The following is a 1,178-nucleotide window of genomic DNA, read 5'->3' as shown; positions in this document are numbered from 1 at the left end:
AGGATCACTGGCTATTTGAGACATAACAACTCACAAACTACAGGAGATATTAATGAATACCATCACAAACACAGAATGGCTGTTGTTCATGTCTTTTTCTACTCAGAATGATGTTCAAAACCACTGGACTACCTATTAATTTCCCCTTTTTTACCCACATTTTGTTTCATTTTCATTTGTCTTCATGCTGAGATCTATTATAGTATTTAATGTGAAGCTAAATTGGATCCTATTGAAGGTAATTTTTGTGCAAATAAATCATACAAGCTAAAATCTTATTATCTGTCTCTATAAAAGTAAGATAGTTAACAAACTCAGACATTTTCTTACACCTGAAGTGTTATTCATCTTGGGTAAGAAGACTTTTCTACCCATATTCTCCAACTCAAGTCTGTAAATAGTAGTGAACTAATTACACAAAATTTATATTATTTCATAAGCTACTGTAGGTTTTCAGAACCTTTGTCATTGTTATATGCTAAGTATATGAAATATCTCACTAGGTTTGCAAAACATAGTTTGTCTCTCAATTGTTTTCCTTTTCCAAAGCTTCTGCTAATGCAAGTATTGTTGATTCACCTCTCTAACTTATCAAACCTGAATAAGACTGGTTACAACATCTCAGTGGAATTCAGTGGAGAAAATAATGGATCTATGTAAAAGAGAATGTGATACCTTCTCTGCAGGTGTGATACCTTCTCTGCAGAATGTGATACCTACTCAATGTTGAGAACTCTTCCTGCGTGATGTTCATTATTATCACTCCTGGAAATGAAAGTGGTTTGTTTACACCACTTTTTGCAAACACCCCATGTAGCTGTGATTAACAACTGGGAAAATTGGTCTAAATGTAACTCCCTTCTGTCACAGTCGTCCTGTTCCTGTTCTTCACAGGTGGCCTGCCTAAAGTCTCCAAGGTAGACATAATAAAAGGAAAAACAGGAATGTCTTAAATCCATCCCTATGTGGCTAATGAAGGATCTTACTGACCAGAGAATTACAGCATTCATCAAGTAGTTTTGCGCCTGAGCTCTCACGTGGAGGAGGCGAGGGTGTCTCCACCCTGGGAAATTTCACAGATGCAATTCACTGGAGAAGCTCCACTTGGCCTACACAGACATACCTGACAAAACTTTGTTAATTAGTCTGGGCTTTGTAACACAGTTCCTGGTGTGGCA

Source organism: Anser anser (genome assembly GCF_964211835.1).
Source record: "Anser anser genome assembly, chromosome: 1".
NCBI lineage: Eukaryota > Metazoa > Chordata > Aves > Anseriformes > Anatidae > Anser > Anser anser.
Note: the sequence above shows the minus strand (reverse complement) of the source record.